Source organism: Chroicocephalus ridibundus, chromosome 1 (assembly GCF_963924245.1).
Source record: "Chroicocephalus ridibundus chromosome 1, bChrRid1.1, whole genome shotgun sequence".
NCBI lineage: Eukaryota > Metazoa > Chordata > Aves > Charadriiformes > Laridae > Chroicocephalus > Chroicocephalus ridibundus.
The window spans coordinates 108,038,227-108,053,851 of record NC_086284.1 but is presented as its reverse complement, the minus strand read 5'-3'; positions in this window follow the sequence as shown (position 1 = coordinate 108,053,851).

Genomic DNA, 15,625 nt, shown 5'->3' with positions numbered 1-15,625 from the left:
GGTAATTTCATTGACCTCTTTTTCTTCTGCTATTCAGTGCTTCAACTCTTTTTTTCAATATAAATTTAAGGTGCAAGGAGAGAAGGAATAAATGCGTGTATTTTAGATATTGGAGAAGGCAAGTATAGATAACATAGTTCTATCAGAATACAAACCATGGAAAAAATTCTGATTTAAATCATGCAGGACAAAATGGGAAATAATGTGAAAAACATCCCCAGGAAATAATTCATAAAAGGTCATGCTAATTCTGGTTTGGATTTGTCCAGGTCCTACAGCAATGACACCCAGGATCCTAGATTTAGTAACTTACTGCTGTCCGTGACCATAAATTGAAACTGGTGTTTGTCTAATGCATGCACTTTTAAATTTAGCTTGTTGTCAGTGGAGAACTTACTTTGACCTGAAGTTTAAATAAAGGTGCAGAGAAGTCTGAAACTGAGGCTACAGAATGTTTAACATGAAGAAAAATGATACAAATAGTTGTAAAAAGTAACTGAACTTGAGTGCCATGCTAATTAACTTCTCATGTACTCACTAAGTAAATTGTGTCAAATATGTGACTAGGTTACTGGTACAAGGCTTCTACAGTTCTGTTGTTAGAACAGATTATAATAAAATTTATCAATAAGAATTACAATATCTTGGACAACATTTAATTTTAATTCTTTAACACCTAACAGATATTTGTGGTTTTAATGTCCTTCCTGACTGCGCTAAATTAGATTTATTTTAAAATCTTATTAAATATCACCATCAACAACTAAAAAGTTAAAATTAGATTTGAAAACCATAAGTGCCAGAAAATGCATCATTAGCAGGCTATGTCAATCATAATGCTGTGGACTGCTATCTCATGATCAGATAAAATTTGCCTGTGACATAGTATATGATAATTGTTCTTTCTTTTTACTTTACTGTTGTTTCTGTCAGGAGTTATGAAAGATAGTGTAGGCACTCTTGCTGAAATATTTTATTTATTTCCATTAAAAAAAATAAAATGAAAAAAGTGCTCTCTGACATTCTTTTAGTTTGTGTAGGTGTAAAAGTGTATGGTGTATATTATTCAAAACAACAATAAACAGCAGTAGACATAAATATTCCATTTGAAGGGAGCAATGTTACCAGCAAAGGTGGAAAGTGGATAATATCTTGGCTCTGTCAATCCACTGGAATGGCCAAAACCCTCGATTTAGAAAAGAAGAGGAAGAAGCATGTGCCAAATTGGCACATAATCATTCTCCATTTGAGGAAATGAGAAGTAACATCCAGAATGTGGATCCAGGAATACCCTCCAGAATAGCTCTCTAGTTTCATTTCTGCTCCAGCTGTACAGCTGTGTCCATCTCTTTTTGAAGCGGAATCATAGGTATTAATGAAATATTTTTCCCATAGCAAGAACTTTTGCTTCTGTCCGCAATTAGGAAACATAGATTGTAGTTCCATCTAGATTCATCATTCAAATTCTAATTTATTGATAGCATGAGATTTTGCACGTCACAGATCGGCAAAGCACATAGAACAGCGTGGTACATTGTACCAAATGTGTTAGGAAAAATACAAACTTACAGTGCCTCAGTTTTTCTAGTCCTTCATAGTGGCATCCAATTCATTTGCTTAGGTATTGTTTATCTCCTCTCTTAACTGAGGAGAGAGCAGTAAACTCAATCTAAGCATTTAAATTTCTTCTTAACTGTTCTTAGGCACTTTTCCTATCACTAGCTAGAGTCAGTTTCTAGATAGTTATAGAATTATATAGGATTTATTCCCATAAATTTTCTGGAAGAGAACAGGTCAGGTTCTCACCAACCCGTTCCCCAGGCTGATAACACAATTCATACATTTGTCTTTTTCATTGTTACTTCATCATATTCAAACTCAAAAGTTGCAACCCAAGAGACCAAATTTTTGCCATCCTATTGTTCAATGAATACTCCCCTCCCTTTTCCTCTAAATATTATAGAAATACCTGCTATAAGAAATGAAATGTTTCTAAAAAGAGGCAACACTTTGACCAGTGATACGGTCTATTATAGTATGGAATGTAAATTGAAAAAAGCTACATAAATAGTCAATGGCTCATGTGTAGTTGGCTTGTAAATGAAAACAAAATTCTGTTTATCACAGGGCATTTCAGTACTTGCACATTTAAAAGGCCATAACCATCTGAATTTTTTTTTTTTTTTTTTAATTGAAAATATCTATACAAGTTATGGTAAGATTTGGAGAGCTAGTAGCTGGAATAGAAGATATTTTATATGAGAGTGTCTTTAAATCATTAAAAATCCATTTTATGATGGTAAGAGGGACAAGACTTTCTCAAAGGAAGTGTACAAACTCTGATCTGCCCAGGAGAAGGTATGGGCACCAGGGCAGTTGTCTCTTGGAGTTGTGCTAAGAAAGCAAAACAGCAGGAAAGCCACCTGTGCCAGGGAAGTTGCAGCAACATTCATTTTTAAAGGTATGAGGGAGCACTGAGCAAACAGATAAAATGGGAGGCACTTCACAGAGAGTTTTTTTTCAAAAGCCTTTCTTCTATTGGCTTTTATGGTTTTTTTTCTTTTTCTTAAAATATGGTGCATGGATGCATGTTGGGTCATTCATAAGACAAAAGTTGTCATTAAAGCAACATAACCAGCGAAGAGTGTCAGTGGCAAGCCATTGCCCAAGTAACTTCTCTGACCCATTTCTAAATGTGAAGGAGGAGAGTAATGCAAATTAAAGTGGCTAAATTCAGTGTACCGTAACGTACCAGTCTTCAGCCTTTTGCTAACAATGACAAAGAGCAAAACTTCAGTTCTCAAGCTTAACTGTCGGGAGATCAGGATAATGAAAATTACCTAAAGATAAGTAGATAAAGCCACTTATATATGAAAATATATATAGTCACAGATGCACAGCAAATGCATGCACTTCCGGAGATCTGCAGACACCATTTGTCCCTTAGAGCTGAGTTTTGAGTCAGTATTTTATGTATACTTTGGACAGAAATTATTGTCAACAGGACTATTAAAAAAGTACTTTTATTTACATACAAAAATTCTTGGTGTTCCTTAAGTTAGGGGGAAGCATATTTATTTTAAACTTTGCGTTAATGATTCTGATTTCAGAAGTCATTAGTGGTAAGCATGCAGAAATAAATGTGAAATCATTTTTTCTAATTAGTTGTTACCTGAAAATTATAAATGAAGGAATTTCTGCCATAGATCTTTTTCTTATGAGTGCATATTTTGAACAGGAAGACTTATCACACAATGGTATTTTGTAACCATAAAAAAATGAAATGGCAATGCAGTTGCTGGACAGTCACTGTGGGTCTTTTATGAAGAACGCATGATATGTCACAGTACCTGTCACAGTTATTTATCTGCTTACTTTCAAATTAGCTTTTCATAATGACTAAACAGAATATTATCAAACAAGAGCAATCCAAAGTTAAACTGAAGTAATAGGTTGTTGATAAATGGCTTCGTAGTAGCTAGAATATTGTATATGATAGTTATACAATATCTGTGTAATAAGCTGTGTTGGAAGTAAATCATGCTTGCCTTTATTGCCTCAGGAATCTGTCTTAGAAAAAGAACTACATAAATGATTACTGGGAAAGAAGGCAGTCTGCTTAGTACACTTTGAAAATGGCGCATTTTTGTGTGAAGTTTGTCTGAAGAACTATAAACAAAAAAAAGCACATATTCAAATGTGTAATGTGGAATATATAACCACAGCAAGTGTAACTGCATAGCAAAGCCAATTCCGTCAAGCTTTTTACATCATGCAGTATGGAGAATACCAGCAGAATACTGGCACTTGCTTCTATCTTTGGGTGTGACTTTTGTGCATAGTTTCAGACCCACAGAAAAAAACACATTTTTATTGTTTGTAGTTAGTCAGGTGCAGAAGCAGGGAAAGGTGAAGTGTGTTATTAACCACTGCTGTAAGTTACAGTAATGCAAGGCAACAACACTTAAATATGGAGAAAAGGGAATACAATAAATGAGAACGATTCTTACATTCATGACAGAGCTTTTGACTAATGCTTGAGGTATGATTGCATTATGAAATGCTTGGTTTTAGTATATACTTAATCACATGCCTTAGTCTTAAAAACAAGTATACACTTTTTTCCACTTCAGTGGTTGGCTTGATTGGTTTTCTTACAAAGAATAATGTGGATGAGTGTTGAAGAACTGGACTGAAATCAGGTCATAAGTGCAGATAGATAATTATGTAGTGTTGAGAATGAATGTTGTTTCATTATTTTGCTTTCTCTCCCTTTTACCTGTGGTTACAGTTAAATTCAATGCCTGAAGTACCCTCAGGATGAACTATGTTATATAGTCTCTCTTTGCAAATTAAAATGGGATTCTTTTAATAATCTAATAAACAGGTCTTGTACACTGGGTGATGTTACAGTGTCCTTATTAAGTAATTTAGAATATATAGAGAAGTGAAAATATCTTCCCTTTGCTGGGTGCCTTTGATGCAAACTCTCCCTAAATGCCAGGATTAATTCCCTCACACTGGCCTTTGTTGTAACTTCTATAGAGGCATTAGGAAGGTTTTAACCTAAAACTATAGTGCAGATAGAAAAGAGGTTAGACGGTGAGATAAACAAGACCAATACATTGTAGCTAATATTTAGTAGCCCACTGATAATCATTGCATTAAATTTTAGTTTAGCAGAGGCTATCCTGACAAAATGAAAGAAGAAAAGACAGTAAACAGAATAACATTTGCACAGCCTTCTTTTACTTTTCAGAAATGGAGCAATGGACAAGCAAAAAGGAATCACCTAAGAATTTCAGGATAGCACATGAGATTTCATCATCATTAAACAGAAACAGAAGTTGCTATGATTTTCTGACAACCTCTGCGAGAGGAGCTGAAAATCTGACTGATGCCTTTACAGAGGAATTACACAGTTCTTGGTAGTTTTCCCTATAGCTTTCTCTATAATGTAACCTCATGCTGTAACTGAAAAAGATACAGAATGTTTTCACTTGATATGACAGTAATAGTATTCACAATAAACGTATCTGTGACGCTAACTTAATCACTTTAAACTCTTGATCACTGCACTGTTATCTTCCTAGCTCTTGGTTTGTAGAAAGTTGGAGACAATATTCAAAACTAATAATGAAAGTCTATCCCTCAGACACTGTACTCCATATTATTTTCTTTCTGTAGTGATCTCTTGGGTATCCTAAATGTGTGTAGAAATCAGCTTTTGATGGATTTTTTTCTTCAGTGAATTTAATCTAGTGCTTTTTGATTGAAGATAAACCTCTGGCATTTGCAAAAATCTGGAGCAATGAATTTGACAATTTAGGTCTACACTGCATGGAAAATATTTTCCTGTGTGTGTTCTTTAGCTTCTACTCAATAAGTTCATTTCCTATCCTAATATTTTGTGCATTATGGGAAAGAATGTATCATCATTTTGTATTCTATTATTTCAGTTAATACTCCCATTTTTACCTGTATCTGAAATAATTATAGAGTTCAGGAAGTTCTGTAAACCATCCCATTTCACATACTAGGTTGGGGTTTTTTTAATAGGATTTATGATTTTTATTAAAAAATCAAACTTACAATCACTCAAAAATCTGGTTGCATGGTTTCCGTATAATGTGTCATAATATACATCTCTTAGGCATGACATGATGTCCAGTGTTAGTGACAGAAACGTGCCATTCCCCATACATTCTCCCTCTTTACATCTGTCATCACTATTGTGAAAAATGAATACTTGATGAGGAGAACAAGGGGGAAAGGCTGACAAATAGACAGGCCACATTGCAGAAGCCTCTTTACAAACTCTCAAAGGGGTTCTGTGTCAAACCTCATGTCATGATCTGCATCAGCTGATGTGCTAGCAGAGCAGGAGGGGAAACAAAAGGTCATATCCATGGAAGTGATGGAAGATTACTGTTTCACTGTCTCCTTGCATCCTTCACTGGGATGGCAGATACATCCAATACACCTTATCTTACAGTTAAGTATCTAACACTTTCAGGGGAGTTTTTGTTCCGTTTTGTAGATTTCTTTTTGGTGTTTGTTCAGTGCCTAACAAAATGAGGACTGGTCAAATGAATCCCTGATCATGTGAATAATAAAGTCAAGAGAACAGATCTGCATTACACAAATAAGTGCTCTGTCAAAGGTAATTTCCAGTTGTTATGTCAAGTAACATACTGTGAGGCTACAAGCTAAAATTTTTTTTTTTAAAAGCATGTCCTTTTTCAAGGACTGGGTGGAGACAAATTTAAAAACTAATCATTGTGGAGAAAGAACTGAATTTTTTATAAACTCCGGTAAGTTTCCAAACATTCCTCCCACCTCAGCTTTCTGGCTCTCTACTCCTCAGCCCTACTATGAGATTTTTAGAATTTTTAGTTTTCTGCATAGTGTTCAACTCTTAAGAAAAGTCTTCAATAATAATCAATCCTCACAAAGATTTTGAGATATGTCTGGACTTTATCTCCATTCTTTCCCCAGCTGTTTTCGTCACAAGATAAGGGAAAAAGATGCAATTTAACAGAGCATGATTTGCTAGTTTTCTTTGCAGAAATGCCGTTCTGCTACATGAATTTCAACGCAGAACAAAACATTTCATGTTCTTCATTTTCTGAAGAACTGGTGTGATTCCATCTTGAAACCGCTTGTCTGATAAGAGCTAAGAATATAAGGACGCTTGTATCATTCAGTTTCTGTGTAAACTCTTTCATCATTTAAACTTGTCCTATTTGTCTGCCCCTGCTTCTTGTTCTGACAGGTATAGCCAATAGTTAGGAAAAATAATATGTAAGAGAGTATATTAAAGCAAAACTCTTCATGAATATTTCTTTCTCATAGATTTACATTTATTTAGGTAGATTTTTTTCCATATTTTGCAGAATGTCCAGACACATCTGAATGGGTATTCAAAACCACCACAGTATTCTTGGCTGTATAACACAGTAAGCATAAAAAGCCAGGTCTTTTCTGTAAATGCATACGACAGACACTCCAAAAATATTTCTTACTGAATGTTGTCGAAGGCAAAATGTAATCTAATGGCAAAATGGATTATTGAAATGTTAAAAAGATACAAATACCCAGCTATGCGATCAACCATCAATTGTTCCATGACAGACAGACTTGAAACTCATCAAGTCTGTGCTGATGTCGATACAAAGATGCTGAAGGGCTATCCTGAGAAAGAATCTAGTAAAAAATATGAATAAGAGGAATATTGTAGCTATTCATTATGGTATCTTGCAACAGGTGTTTTATGATGACTTTTTACACCCAGGAAAACAAGAACATCTAATCCCTGGAGTTATTAGAAAGGTTTTCTTTACTGCATTGTTGTACTATACATTTGGAGCTCGCACTGACAATTTATCAGCATCAGGCATTACTGAAGTGAGCATTTAAATTCAGAATCACATAAAAGACAATGAGCTATTTATAAAGCTATATGAAAGGAGAACGTAAAGAAAGAAGATAATAAACCGTCTGTGAAAATGAGCTTGACTGCCATGACTTCTGGTCTTGTTAATGTCACCTGTACAGACAGAATGAAGATTGAAGATGTGAATGAGGATAAAGAAATCTTATGGTATTTGAGGGGTAAAGGAGGGGATGTCGAAAATTGTGTTAGCCAACAAGCGAGCTTAACATATGTGGAACTGGGGCAAGATTTACTGGTTCATCACATCCATTTTTACAGGCCTGTATGAAATGATTCCCTATGGGTTCCTAAAGAAACTCTGCAAAGACAGCACAGTTTCACAAACATCCCCAGCACCAGACAGGATTCCCATCATCTGCATAACCTGGTTATCTGTGAAACCTCAACAGAAATAGATTATGCAAAAATTGCAGCACAACAGCATATACGGAATTTACACCACTGGCTGAGAAACACATTTCTCTGGCAGAGACCTTTGTTGCTTGGTTATGTTTTGAGTATTTTGTGACCAATATCGTGTTCTTCCTTATGGGTGCAATTGAGCAGGTGCACCAATTCTGTGAGTTAGAAGTGTGTTTGGGTGGTGATTAATCTAGTGTTTTCCTAAGGGTATCTGGTTTTGCACATAATGAGACAATTGTTCAGGTATTTGCGAAAATGCCAGTTGAATCGGGAAGCAGTTTAACCACTTCCCCAGGAGCCCAGATGCTCCATCTGTCTGCTTGGGAAAACATGTGGGTATGGTTACAGTTGCCAATGTTGTCGAGTTCTCCGTATGTCACCACAGTGTTAATGGGGTCATTTCACTGTTCTGGGAGCCCATATACCTTGAGATAAATTTATTGCCATATCAGCTGAATGCTTGCTTTGGACCTGCTTTTGAAATAGGACTTAAGACAGTAATTTAGAGCCTTTTTTTCCCCACTGATTTGCACTACATTTGGTTTGTTCCAGACTGGATTAGCTGCAGGGTTGTTTGTTTGCTTTTATCCTGTAAAAAAACAAAAACCAAAACCAAAATAAAACCCAAAACTGGCTCTGAATGAAGTTTTCCCTGAATTCAGCTCTGTGGTTTTATGCACTGAAAATTCACATCTTGAGAACTGCATGCATTTCTGGTCTCTGCTTCACAGAGGACATAGCAGAGGTAGACAGAAGGAACATGTAAGAAAGCGGGATTAGTGTGTTGGAAGGGATGGAGTAGCTGCTTTACAAAGTGAGATTGAAAGGTCTTGGTTTGGAGAGGAGAAGGCTAAGAGCGGATAAGTCTCAGGTTTATAGCATCATGAAGGCAGTAGATAAAGTGAATGCCAAACAATTATTCACCAAATCCCATCACACTAGAGCTTTCAGAACAACTAGTAGGAGATTAATTTAAAACCCACTTTCCAGACTTGTGCTGATACTCCCCAGTCAAGACTGAGGAGGTGTCTGGGCTGTGCTTGGTCTGAGCTGGGTCTAGCAGGCAGTCCCTGTGGGACAAACAGGCCCCAGGGATATGGAGGGGCTGCAGAGGCAGCCTGCACTCCTTCCTGGGAGCAGGGGCAAGGGAGAAGGCTGGGTAAGAAAGTACATAAAGATGGCTCAAGACTAAGAAGCAGGAAACCATAGCATAAATATCACAGTTCCTCCTGATGAAGACCTAGGGATGACAGTGACTTGTTACAACATGCCCCCTACCCAGTTCTTGAGAAAGACTGATAATGTCAAATGTAGGATTCATACAGACTTTGGAAGGGTGAGCATGACACCGTGGAAGAGGGTTGGATACTAGGAAGTGCTTTTTAAAAATATAAATAATTTTAACTATTATTACTAAAGATTTCCTGGTTTTGAAGATTTGAACTACTAGAAAACTAAAACATTAATTGAACTTTTTACAAATTATTGAGTCCATATATGTAACATTTTCCCTTAAAACCATTTCAAGATTTTGGGTGTGACACTGCCTCTCCTCCCAAAGTTCTCTTGTGCAAAAGACATGAGGGAAAGTCTAGTGATGGCAGGTGGTATCTCTGTGAAATGTGAATAACATGCACCGAAGTGATATAAGTCGCAGCTGCAATCTGTGTCTTTAGATACTGCTAAAACATGTTCAGTCCAGGTGCTCATGTCTGTGGAGGTGGCCATAAAAATAATGGTGAGTGCTGTAGTCTTGATGGAGGAATTTTCCAGCAGGTGCATTTGATTCTCCTTCGTGTAAGAGAGATGGTGGAGGAGAAGAGCCTCTGAGGAACTGTTGCTCCTGCTCCTGTTGTGCTCAGTGGGACCTTCACACAGACCCAGAGACAATGAGGAACTGGTCCTTCTCTCACTGTGCTTCTTGTGGGTTCTGGAGTACATGTGGACATGGACCAGCTGACATAGCCAGGCTGACATACTTCTAAGTAGCTGTCTCATATATGGTGGTAATGTCGTGACTACTGGAGACAGAGTACTGACCTAAAAAGACTAGTGTTTAGGATAGTAGTGTTTTTCTTGTGATTTTGCTCCTCTTTATAATTCCTATATATTTAATCAGCTCAGTGTATTAAGATGTGCTAAATTCATAATAGAAGTTAAAAAAGACACCAATGCCATCTGCTACAATGATCTCAAAATACAGATCGTTATTAGCTGTTATCTAACTGTCCTCAGAAAAAACCTTGACCAAATAAGTGTATAAAAGCTAATTACTCCAGAAAAAAAGATTTTGAAAGAGCAAAGTCTGTATTTCCTTCAGTACAGTTACTTTCAAAAGCATATGCAAACATTTCTCAGAAAAGAAATTACTGCAAGAGTTTAGCTGTAGCTTGGCAATTAAATGTACTTACTAGGAAATTAAATACATGACATTCTAAAACTATACTTAAGCTGTCATGCTGGTGTAGTTTATATACTAAAATCAAACCTCTGACTTGTCAGCTTTTTCCAAGAGAATTAATTAACAATGGGTGACCTCCTTGATTTTGCAAAGAAAAAGTTATTACATTCATAAGTAGGATCTCTGGATGTTCTTTGTGTGGTCTACTGGTGGTTTATTTGTTTAATTAATTAATAACTGTGCTCCTTAATTAATAACTGTGCTCAAAGATTACAGAAATCAGGAGATAAACAGCTGCTGAAAGTCTCCTTCACATTCCTCCCCTGTGCTTGACATGCCCTGGCAGTGAGGAGCTGAAGGGGTGCATCGGGGGACATGCCTAGGAGCTTACTGGATGCACCTCTGCGTTCCCAATCCCGTGGTTTCTCCGTGCTCCCAATCACCTGTGCTGTCAGACAATGTCTCAGGGAGAATAGAGCTGTGTGAGCTCCTGGTAAGCACTCTGGGCGATGAGCATCTGAAAGCCTTCTGTATGCCAACTCTGAACTGCCATGGCCTGCTGCCCTCTCCCCAAAAGTGCTGCATGGGGCTGCATGCAACCAGGGAAGGTGAAGCGCTGCCCAGGTGCCTCCCTGTTTTCTCATTCTGCAACATGCTGTCAAAACATCAACAGAAAAAAAAAAGATGCAAAGACGAGTGAGACCCTGTACCCAGATAAAGAGGTGAAAATCTCTTTACCAACATCTTGGTCGCCTGGGCCATCTGATCTTAGCAATCTGTGTGTATCCAGCATGATGTCACCTTTCTTATCTACTTACAGCCTGGTGGTAGTTATTACAGACTTGGTTTTCTGTTGTTGCTACCACAGTTCCCTATGCTTTCACGTTTTCTTATACATTTCACAGTTACAGCAGGAGCCCGTGATCATGAGATGACTGAGTTTTTGATTCTTGGAGAAACAAGGAGAGGGGTTAGTAAAACTGCCACCTTAGACTTCTGGAGGGCAAACTTTGACCTCTTCAGAAGACTTCTGGACAAAATCCCTTGGGAGGCTGCCCTGAAGGATATAGGAGCCCAGGAAGGCTGGACATACTTCAAGAGAGAAGTCTTAAAGGCACAGGAGCAGGCTGTCCCCATGTGCTGTAAAACAAGTAGGCGGGGAAGGAAACCGGCCCAGATAAACAGGGACCTTTGGCTGGACCTCAAAAACAAAAGGACAGTCTATGACCTTTGGAAGAGGGGCAGGTATCTCATGAAGACTATAATGATGTAGTGAAGCTATGCAGGGAGAAAATTAGGAGAGCCAAAGCGCAGCTAGAGCTCAACCTAGCTACAGTTGTTAAGGATAACAAAAAATGTTTCTATAAATTCATTAACAACAAAAGGAGGATTAGGGAAAATCTCCCTCCCTTATTGGATGCAGAGGGAAACATAGTCACAAAGGATGAGGAAAAGGCTGAGGTGTTCAACACCTACTTTGCCTCAGTCTTTAGCAGTGGAACTAGCTGTTCCCTGGCCACCCAGCCTCATGAGCTGGAAGACAGGGAGGGGAAGCTGAACGAGGTCATCATAATTAAAGAGGAAGTGATCAGTGACCTGCTACGCCGCTTAAATTCACACAGGTCTATGGGACCAGATGGGTTACATCCAAGAGTGCTGAAAGAGTTGGCAGACGCGCTCGCCAAGCCACTTTCCATTATATACCTGAAGTCATGGCTAACTGGGGAGGTCCCAATGGACTGGAGGGTAGCAAATGTAGCACTCATCTACAAGAAAGGCAGAAAGGAGGATCCGGGAAACTATAGGCCTGTCAGTCTGACCACAGTACCAGGGAAGGTCATGGAGCAGATCATCTTGAGTGCCATTACAAGTCATATAATGGACAAGCAGGGGATCAGGCCTAGTCAGCATGGATTTATGAAAGGCAGGTCCTGCCTGACAAACCTGATCTCCTTCTATGACACGATGACCCAATTATTGGATGAGGGAAAGGCTGTGGACATCGTCTACCTAGACTTTCGAAAAGCATTTGACACCATTCCCCATAGAATTCGCATGGACAAACTGGCTGCTCATGGCCTGGATGAGCATACAATCTGCTGGATCAAGCACTGGCTGGATGGACGGTCCCAAAGAGTGGTGGTCAATGGAGTTAAATCCAGCTGGCGGCCAGTCACAAGTGGTGTCCCTCAGGGCTCGGTGTTGGGACCATTTCTGTTTAACGTCTTTGTTGATGACCTTGATAAGGACATAGAGTGTATCATCAGCAAGTTTGCAGATGACACCAAGTTAAGCGGGAGTGTTGATCTGCTTGAGGATAGGGAGGCTCTACAGACAGACTTGGATAGATTGGACCGATGGGCCAATGCTAACAGTATGAGCTTCAACAAGGCCAAGTGCCGGGTCCTGCACTTGGGCCACAACAACCCCGTGCATCGCTACAGGCTTGGGGAAGTGTGGCTGGAGAGCTGCCTGGCAGAAAAGGACCTGGGGGTTCTAATTGACAAGCGGCTGAACATGAGCCAGCAGTGTGCCCAGGTGGCCAAGAAAGCCAATGGCATCCTGGCTTGTATTAGAAATAGTGTGACCAGCAGAAGTAGGGAGGTGATTGTCCCCCTGTACTCAGCACTGGTGAGGCCATGCCTTGAGTATTGTGTCCAGTTTTGGGCACCTCAATACGAGAGAGATATCGAGGTGCTGGAGCGAGTGCAGAGGAGGGCAACGAAGCTGGTGAAGGGCCTGCAGAATAAATCTTATGAGGAGCGATTGAAGGAGCTGGGACTGTTTAGTTTGAGGAAGAGGAGGCTGAGGGGAGACCTCATCACTCTCTACAACTACTTGAAAGGACATTGCAGAGAGGGTGGTTCTGGTCTCTTCTCACAGGTAATTAGCCATAGAACAAGAGGGAATGGGTTCAAGCTGCAACAGGGTAGGTTTAGACTGGACATTAGGAAAAAATTCTTCACAGAAAGAGTGGTTAGACACTGGAATAGGCTGCCCAGAGAGGTGGTGGAGTCACCATCCCTGAATGTGTTTAAGACTCGTTTAGATGTGGTGTTAAGGGATATGATGTAGGGGAGAACTTTGTAGAGTGGGGTTGATGGTTGGACTCGATGATCCCAAGGGTCTTTTCCAACATAAATGATTCTATGATTATGACAATTTAACCTTTAAAAAGAAGTGAAGTGTTATTTTTTGAACTTTAACACTGTACATTTTGGAGAACCTTGGACTAAAGGTCTGGAATCTCTTCTTAACAAATCAAATCCTTACTTAACAGTTGAAGCTTCCACAGCAGTTAAACCATAAAAATCCTTCCCCTCCTGTCCATTTTTTAAATTCCGATCTTAACATTTGCAAAACCACTGATTTTAAAATGGCAGAGTCCACAATGTGGAGAAGAAAAATATATTGAGAGTTTGTAAACAGTGATGTTATCTTTTAGGTAGAATTTATAAGCAATATGTAGTTCACCAAAATAATTCTATAAAATTCTCTATTAATACCAACCTTTATTTCCACTGTCTATACTAAACAAGAACTTTGACATTGGACAAAAGAATTTCTCTAAGCGGGGTGAAGAGGCCCAGCCCTTCACCCTAGACTTACGTTATACATTTTCCTAACAGCAGTTTTAATAGCTAATCATATCTTCACACTTCATAAAAAGCAGCTTTATAAAATCCTAAGATTAAAACTCTTTCAGATTTGTTATTTATTTAAGCAAAATATCTTAAGTTCATAAAAGGTGTGAACTACAGCAGACAGTCTGCTTGAAATTACATTAGATACTTTGAGACACCTGAAGAGGTATGAGTATTTTATCAGAGACCTGGACCTTCCAGGACTGGGCACACAACAGGCTCTTGCTACAGTCTCATTTCGAATTACAGGAAAAGGAGATCACTCAGCTCTTCAAAGGATCTCAGGCTTTGTGAATAAACAAATCAATGGCCCAGTTCTGCTTGTATGCAACTCAGTGGGAAGAGACAGGGATTTTTTTTTTTTTTGAAAGAAAATTTATTTTTAAATTCATTATTTTTTCGTAACCTAATTCTGTTGATGTAGAATAGAGACAGTAAGCTTGCATAAATAGGACACGTTTGGTTGAATTAAACTGTTTCTGAGCTATGGGAGAGACCTACCTCTTTTTTCTGTCTTGTCCACATGAATTGTTAGAACTCTATAAAGTTTTTGCATATGTGCTCAGTGTTTTAACTGACACTTTTTTTCCCTAGAGTAACGCTGAAGGGCTTGACATGGGTCAAGCATTTTTTAGTTTCACACAAGGTTTTATTACTGTTCATTTTCTTTGGTCTCTTTATTTCATTGTGTTTAGTATCTTCTGGTTTTAAAAGAATGCATTATGACTACCTAGGCAAATTCATTGTAGTAAATTCCCCTTTCTTTTTGTCATGGTTTGGGCCAGGTTGGCCAGTGACAAGATGACAGATGCTCTCCCCCACCTCTCATTCCAAGGAGAGGAAGATACAGAGATAAAGAGATTATAACAAACTAAAAAAGGACATAATGAAATAGATACAATATAAATAAATATATACAAAACCAGATCAAGTTCCTAGGAAGATGTCACTGGCAGGTACTGGGAAAGTTTCAGACTGGACTCAGTGACCCATGGGAACACACTGACCAGGATCAAAAGGGAGATGAGCTGATGGGGTCCTCCTCAGTCATTGAAGAGGCAGCCCATTGAAGAAGAGCCATGGGAGACAAGCTAAAGAAAAAGAGCCAACAACAAAGAGCAAACTTGATCATTTTCATCCCTCAGCTTTTATACTGAGCATGGCAGATGGGATGGAATATCCAGTTCATCAGTTTGGGTCACCTGACCTGCCCACACCTCCCCACAGATGCAACCCCTCCACAGGGTAAACAACAAAGTCATCTGACTCTGGTTGCCACAGCCTTATTGCTATAAGCAGGAGACACTCTCACTGAACAGAAAGTTAGCTCTGTTCCACCCCAAACCAGGACCCCTCTCTTCCCCTACAATTATACCTTTTTTTTGCTTAGTCTCTTTGTTTCTTATGGTGCATAGGAAAGAAATATAACCTTTTTTGCAAATTGTCACAAGAAGCGGAATCACTTTTTTCCTGGAATTTTGCAATGTTCTATATAAAATGATCTTTGCATTATGTGCTTTTCCCCTATATTTGTCTCTTCTGGAGAAGTTCAGACTGATTTTCAAATCCAGAAGCACGATATTTAATCAATTTTTTTTTTTTTTTAGATTAATCATTGCCGGTTATAAAAAGATCACTAGAATCAAAGAGTGACATTTTAAAGCATACATTTAATGGGTTTTGCTCCAAATTTCATTTAAACAAATTTATTGTGATGAGACT